This window comes from Chiloscyllium plagiosum, unplaced genomic scaffold (assembly GCF_037043375.1).
Source record: "Chiloscyllium plagiosum isolate Xiang-an unplaced genomic scaffold, Cpla_swu_hap1 HiC_scaffold_30, whole genome shotgun sequence".
In the NCBI taxonomy this organism is placed as follows: Eukaryota; Metazoa; Chordata; class Chondrichthyes; order Orectolobiformes; family Hemiscylliidae; genus Chiloscyllium; species Chiloscyllium plagiosum.
Genome location: NW_028270168.1, coordinates 14,690,606 through 14,697,892, shown reverse-complemented (window position 1 = coordinate 14,697,892; position 7,287 = coordinate 14,690,606).

Sequence of the window (7,287 nt, the reverse complement as noted above, 5' to 3'; positions counted from 1 at the left end):
ACATCCCTCCACTGAGTAACTAACATACCCCTCTCCTGAGTAACTAACACACCCCATCCCTAAGTAACTAATGCACCCCTTCCCTGAGTAACTAATATACCCCTCCCCAGGGTAACGAACACAACCCTCCTGAGTAACTAACATGCCTCTCCCCTGGGTAATTAACACACCCCTCCCAGAGTAACTAACAACCCCTCCCAGAGTAACTAACACAGCCCTCCCCTGAGTAACTAACACACCTCTTCCAGAGAACTAACATACCCCTCCCTGAGTAACTAACACACCCCTCCCCTGAGTAACTAACATACCCCTCCCTGAGTAACTAACACAGCCCTCCCCTGAGTAACTAACACACCTCTTCCAGAGAACTAACATACCCCTCCCCTGAATAAGTAACACACCCCTCGCCGAGTAACTAACATACCCTTCCCTGAGTAACTAACACACCCCACCCCTGAGTAACTAACATACCCCTCCCCCTGAGTAACTAACATACCCCTCCCCTGAGTAACTAACACACCCCTTCCCTGAGTAACTAACACATCCCTCCCCTGAGTAACAAACACACCCCTCCCTGGGGTAATTAACACACTGCTCCTGAGTAACTAACACAACCCTCCCCTGAGTAACTAACAAACCCCTCCCTGAGGTAATTAACACATCCCTCCTCTGAGTAACAAACACACCCCTCCCTGGGGTAACTAACACACTGCTCCTGAGTAACTAACACAACCCTCCCCTGGCTAACTAACACACCACTTCCAGAGTAACAAACACCCCCTCCCAGAGTAACTAACACAGTCCTCCCCTGAGTAACTAACACACCCCTCCCCTGGGTAACTAACACGCCCCTTCCAGAGTAACTAACATACACCTCCCCGAGTAACTAACACACCCCTCTCCTGAGTAACTATCATACCACTCCCCTGAGTAAGTAACACACCCCTCCCCTGAGTAACTAACATACCCCTCCCTGAGTAACTAACACACCCCTCCCCTGAGTAACTAACATACCCCTCCCCTGAGTAGCTAACACATCCCTCCCTGGGGGTAACTAACACACTCCTCCTCTGAATAACTGACACACCCCTCCCCTGAGTAACTAACGCACCCCTCCCAGGGTAACTTACACACCCCTCCCCTGAGTAACTAACAGACCCCTCTCCAGGGTAACGAACACACCCCTCCCCGGGGTGTCTAACACACCCCTCTCCTGAGTAAATAACACACCCATCCCTGGGGTAACTAACATACCCCTCTCCTGAGTAACTAACACACTCCTCTATAGCCTAACTAACACCCCCCTCCCCACTGAGTAACTAACACACCCCTCGCTGAGTAATTAACACACCACTCTCCAGGGTAACTAACATACCCCTCCCGGGGTAACTAACACACCCCTCCTCCTGAGTAACTAACGCACCACTCCCCAGGGTAACTAACAGACCCCTCCCCTGAGTAACTAACACATCCCTCCCCTGGGTAAGTTACACACCACTCCCCTGTGTAAGTAACACAACTCTCCCCAGGGTAACTAACACACCCCTCCCCTGAGTAACTAACATACCCCTCTATCGAGTAACTAACACACCCCTCCCCTGAGTAACTAACATACTCCTCCCTGAGTAACTAACACAACCCTCCCTGAGTAACTAACACACCCCTCCCCTGAGTAACTAACACACCCCTCTATCGAGTAACTAACACACCCCTCCCCTGAGTAACTAACATACTCCTCCCTGAGTAACTAACACACCCCTCCCTGAGTTAACTAACACACCCCTCTATAGAGTAACTAACACACCCTACCTCTGAGTAACTAACATACCCTTCCCCTGTGTAAGTAACATACCCCTCCCCTGAGGAACTAACATACCCCTCCCTGAGTAACTAACACACCCCTCCCCTGAGTAACTAACATACGCCTCCCCTGAGTAACTAACACACCCTACCTCTGAGTAACTAACATACCCCTCCCCTGAGTAACTAACACACCACTCCCCGGGTAACTATCACACCCCTCCCTGCTAACTAACATAACCATCGCCTGAGTAACTAACACACACCTCCCTGAGTTAACTAACACACACCTCTATAGACTAACTAACACACCCCTCCCCAAGGTAACTAAAACACCCCTTTCCTGAGTAACTAACATATCATTCCCCTGAGTAACTGACACATCCGTGCCAGTGTAACTAACACACTCCTCACCATGGTAACTAACACACCCCTTCCCGGGGTAACTAACACACACCTCTCAGAGTAACTAACACACCCCTCCCCGGGTAACTAACACACCCATTCCAGAATAACTAACATTCCCCTCCCTGAGTTACTAACATACCCCTCCCTGAATAACTAACACACCCCTTACTCAGGTGAGGGGGTGTTAGATAACAGCCACAGTTGAAAGCTGGGGATTGTGTCCACAGAACAAAGTTAAAAACTTTAAGCCTCAGCAGTCCCGCGTTCCTGGCAGGGTTCAGTGCATTCAGGTGGGTGTGAATTGGAAAACCATGACTTTACAGGAGACGTGCGGAATCCCAGCAATCTCCAAACCACAGGTCAGGTTGCTTGCAGATGAGCCTGCATTCAACGTAGCAGCATGTGGGAATCGTGAGAGCATTGATTAAAAATCTCGTGCATCCCATCTCCAGATCAAGCTCCAGTAAGAGACAAAATCCCAAAGGGCCAAGGACAGGTTGAGGAAGGGTGCCATTTGGAGTAGCTGCAGGGAGCTGGAGAGAGCTGATGATAGGCCAGCCTGAGAACAATCCTGCAGGCTGAGAGCCCAACCTAGCAGGAACCTGACCCAACCGGTCGGCCTTTTTGAAAGCATTACAAATTTGAGGTTTGGTTGCAGAGTCACAGCTATGCAGACGGCACATGGTCTACGTACCTGATCTTAGGGACTGGGATGGTAGCTCGAGGGGGGAGTAAGAGCGGACGCTCAGAGAGCACCCAAAAGGCAATGTTACAGAACCTGATGGACAACTTCATGACAGCAATTGTCCAACTGTGCTCCAGCTACACCCCACCCCCCCACAGCCCCCAACCCTCCGATTAAGGGGTGGGGGGTGTACAGGAAGGTAATGCAATGCCCCCCTCCCCCATCCACGGCGGGCTGGGCAAAGGCTGAGTGCCACCCAGAGAATGAGACAGGGAAGGAGGTTCTCATGTAGATGGCGAAGCCCCTGAATTGTGGAATATGACTTTTGGTTTCCGATTAGAGGCCAACATCCCGGTAAGGAGAAAATAAAGCACTACTTCTTTTCATGTATTTTTGCAGCGTGATCTCCATAGACCAGCCGAGCCATGGATCGTGAGACCATGGCCAATCCAGATGAGGGAGAGCCCTGTGGTGCTATTGAACAGCATGGGCAGGGACCCCAGTGTCCATCAGGTACCCTCTGTACTTCCATCAATGGGATGGCTTTTCTCACAAGTGTGATTCCCAAAGCCCTATCCGAGTGTGACATAGGTGAGATGTTAAAGAGGTTTCCGAAATCCAAAGCATATCATCTGTGTTTTTATAGTCTGTACGTTCATAACTTTTTTTTTATTCACTGATGGGATGTGGATAGCTCTAGCTAAGCCATCATTTATTGCCCATCCCTAACTGCACAGAGAGCAGTTCAGCATCAATTACATTTGTGTGGGTCTGGAGTCACAAGTGGGCCAGACCAAGTAAGGATGGTAGATTTCCTTCCCGAAATGACATTAGTGAACCAGATAGGTTTTTCCTGACAATCAACAATGGTTTTGTAGTTGTCATTAGACCCTTAATTCCAGATTCATTATTTAATTCAAATTCCATTCTACATAGAGTCACAGAATCATAGAGATGCACAGCACCAAAACAGACTCTTTAGTGCAACTAATCCATGCCAACCAGATATCCTAAATTAATCTAGTCCCATTTGCCAGCACTTGGCCCATATCCCTCTAAGTCTTTCCTATTCATATACCCATCCAGAAGTCTTTTAAATGCTCTAATTGTACTAGCCTCCACCACTTCCTCCGGCAGCTCATTCCATACATGCACCACCCTTTGCATAAAAACATTGGCCCTTATGTCCCTTTTATATCTTTCCCCTCTCACCCTAAACCTATGCCCTCTAGTTCTGGACTGCCCCACCCCAGGGAAAAGACTTTGTCTATTTACCGTATCCAAGCCCCGCATGATTTTATAAACCTCTATAAGGTCCCCCTCAGCCTCTGACGCTCCAGGGAAAACAGCCCCAGCTTGTTCAGCCTCTCCCTAAAGCTTAAACTCTCCAACCCTGTGTGATGGATATGAACATTGGTCCCCACAATATTAGCTGAGTTTCTGGATTAATAGTCCAGTGATAATATCACAAGACCATTGCCTCGCCTATAGATTTCATCATTTCCAGATTCTGAGGCAGAAAATTGATACGGCCTTTTGCCCAGCAGGTGAAACTGCTGGAGGCCTGCAGAACATCAAAGTTCTCAGCTTCAAGACCAAACTGATGTTTGTCGAGGCTCTGGCTGCTATGGTGAAGGACTCAGACATACTCCGTGACAGATCCATGCCAGAGTGTGTGCCCCTTCTCTGAACAAAAAAAAACCAAAAAACTGCAGATGCTGGAAATCCAAAACAAAATAGAAATTTCTGGAGAAACTCAATAGGGTCTGGCAGCATCTGTGCAGAGAGAAAGCACAGTTTACGTTCCTGGTCCAGTGACACTTCTTAAAAACTGAGTTCTGAAGTAGGGTCATTAGACTCGAAAAGTTAACTGTTTTCTCTCAGATGCTGCCAAACCTGCTGAGTATCTCCAGCTATTTCTGTTTTTGTTCTGCACTTTCTCTTGTTAGGCTAAGTGCTGTTATAGAATCATCCAGCATGGAAATAGACCCATCCGTCCAACTCATTCATGCTGACCAAATTTCCCAATCTAAAGTGACACCATCTAACACTACCTGGAGATAGGTCTTTAATACCTTCTCGCTGCCAATGTAAGCTCTTTTGGGAACAGTTTGAAGTTCTTAAATGTCCTCTTGATAGCGAGGGACCCCAGGTTCGATTCCACCCACAGGCGACTGTTTGTGTGGAGTTTGCACATTCTCCCTGTGACCTCCGGGCTTCCTCCGGGTGCTCCGGTTTCCTCCCACAGTCCAAAGATGTGCAGACTGGGTGGATTGGCCATGCTAAATTGCCCGTAGTATTCAGTGATGTGCAGGCTAGGTGGGTTAGCCATGGGAAATGCAGGGTTACGGGGTTAGGGTAGGGGCGTGAGTTGCGTGGGATGCTCTTCAAAGGATCAGTATGGACTAGGTGGGCCGAATGGCCTGCTTCCACATTGTAGGGAATCTATGATTCCAAGATTCTTTTGATCAATATCTTGGCTCTTAACCTCACCACAGTTGACTTTGTTGTGTTTGCAGCCATTAATTATTCCTCCCTAACCGTTTTCCCCATTTGCAGCTGGCTTTGGCTGTTATTTATGGTCCAAGGTGATGACTGATGAAGGAGTCACAAGGAATGAGGTTTATATCCTGGATAATGTATTTGAACAGCCCAAGAAGAGACAAGCCATGTTTATTTGGGGGGGGGCTTGTAGTCCCTCTTGGTATTGTCTTTTTTTATGTTGGCTATTCACTTTAATTTACATTCTCAACAAGAATAACTTTCAAATTCTTACATGAGTGCCACTATTGATGTTGATATATACACGCTCTGAAACACAATCTCCCTCCCATATAGACTTTTATATCTCGACCCAGGAAAATACGGACAATTTATCATTGCAGACCCAACATATAGTACCACAGACTGTAACACTTACTGCATCCAAACTAGTGCTGTATTGTGCATATTCATAAGACGCAACTTGATCATTATTATTGACTCAAGAACAATATTACTGATGCAATGACCAGTGTTACTGGTTTCAAGACCAATTTTATCTACCGTTCTCAATTCCCATAGAGGGCTGGTCTTTCACTGGTCCAGTGTTTCTGGCTTTTCAACCTTTGACATCAGTCTGAGCTGTCTTCTTAGCCCGAGCCAGGAGTTGCATTGCAATGGGACTCGCTCAGCTTTGAAAACCTGGTTAGCATGGACGAGTTGGACCGAAGGGCCTGTTTCCAAACTGTATGACTCTATAACTCTCTACAAAGTTAGATGATACATAGATATTACGAACAGATACTGCCGTCAGTGCCCTTAAAAGACAAGCCTCTTACTTTGAAATTCAACTAGAGATTGTCACATGAAACGTACAATTATCTACTTAACCGCTCACTTCCCTGTGCTGACAGCCAAGGAAATGAAACAAAGAAACAAGCACCATTACCATGTGAATCTGCAAAGTCGTCTAAAATATTTATCTCAATTCTGTGATCCAGCTATTCTCTTTTCTCTTGGTCCCAGCTTGGCCTAAATTAATGAAATAAGCCTTTAATTTGTTGATTTATAGTCCTAGTATCATCACAGTTTCACCTCACATCATTTCAAATGGTAAGTGTCACAAAGCTGGTCCCTTTTTTTTCTAAAAGCTGTTCCTTTTCTCAAGGATACAGTGTCCTTAGTGTTTTTCAGAGGGGTCATAAACCAGTTCCTGGTTCCAATTAAACAGGTTTGGTGCAGAGATTAAAGGGGATTGAAAGGTCTTTTTGTTCATTTGTAAATAGATGCGACTTCAGGCCAAAGTGGTCATGTTTTAGAAGTGACCTGTATAATGCAAGGAGAGTGGTCAGCTCTCTAGCTGAGCAGTTCAGTCCAGAACATGTTGGGGGTTCAGCAGTGGACTGTGTGAACAGGCTCTCTCTCCATCTGCCCTTCTAACTTCAACCTGTAAGCATCTGTTCCTTTTTTTAACTGTGTTTTAAAGGGGTTAGCTTATTGAGACTGTTGTGTATATCCGGAACAGCATAATTAAGTCTGCTTTAGATAGACTGAATTCTGTAGGGGTTCTTAGTTCTGCTCTTTATGATTTATTGTGTAACTTTGTGAATAAATTTTTGTCTGTTTTAAAACCTGGTAGTCAACCTCACTAATTTACTCCGGTTAATTTTCACTGTAAATTTACTAAAACAAATTGCAAAGTTACAGTTTGGGCTGCCTGCTTAAGAATGTTTTGAGTGGTCTGGGCTAGTCCATACACATATATGGCTCAGTCATCCTGTCACGTTTCAATTGCGATGAATTATGTGATCCCCTCCAGTGTGTTTTTTTAGTTTAGATTCCCTACTATATAGAAACAGGCCCTTCAGCCCAACAAGTCCACACCAACCCTCTGAAGAGTAACCCACCCAGAC